The sequence below is a fragment of the Sinocyclocheilus grahami genome, unplaced genomic scaffold (assembly GCF_001515645.1).
Source record: "Sinocyclocheilus grahami isolate Dianchi unplaced genomic scaffold, SAMN03320097.WGS_v1.1 scaffold14828.1, whole genome shotgun sequence".
NCBI classification, from domain to species: domain Eukaryota; kingdom Metazoa; phylum Chordata; class Actinopteri; order Cypriniformes; family Cyprinidae; genus Sinocyclocheilus; species Sinocyclocheilus grahami.
Window position 1 is genome coordinate 4,491 of NW_015515513.1, and position 701 is coordinate 5,191.

General features: G+C 39.5%; 1 long non-coding RNA gene across 1 annotated transcript; it reads left to right on the top strand.

The window, feature by feature from the left end:
• Positions 1-10: 10 nt before the first annotated feature.
• On the top strand, positions 11-365 carry LOC107579162 (uncharacterized). The gene is made up of 3 exons (XR_001608441.1): positions 11-112; positions 204-228; positions 333-365. It is a non-coding gene; the product is annotated as an uncharacterized lncRNA (long non-coding RNA).
• Positions 366-701: the final 336 nt, after the last annotated feature.

The window sequence follows — 701 nt, forward strand, 5'->3', positions numbered from 1 at the left end:
TCCATCAGATCCTCAAGCACTGATTGCTCCTGTTATTTCTGTCTCTACTGATCGCCTCGTCACGTCTCGCTGTGTGAATCTGAAGCATGAGATCATCTGTGATGCTTCAGGAGTAAATCAATTCAATCTCTCTCAACATTCATCTGCTTAATATTAATTTAATTTGATTCATTCTGCTCTAATGAATCTTTCTTTCATCACAGTTCAGACTGGACACCATCTTCAGAGGTGAGAGAAACAGTGAAACACATCAGTGTGTCCGGATTGAGATCAAACTCTGTGTTGAACTGAATCTTCAAGTGAATCATGATGATTGTGAATCTGTTTTTCAGCGAGGAATGAAACTGCAGCGACTCCAGACTCAGGTGAGTTTCAGCTGATAAACGTCTGATTATTCACTGATAAAACACTGCAGCTCAGGGGTGTGTTTCCCAAAAGCAACTATAGTTGCAAGTTCTGCAAGTTACCAATAGAGTTCAGTGGAACTTACCACCATAGTTAGCTAACATAATTTTGGGGAAACGCACCCCTGATTCACACTCAGTCCAGTTTGAATCTTTCCTCTCATATTTATCATCACTGTGTGTTTAAAGATCTGCTGAATGAAATGATTCCAGATATCCAGCATTCAGGTAAAACATTAAGAGCGTGACATCTGTGGATGTGCTTCCTGATATTCTTTTCATTATGTTCATATATCA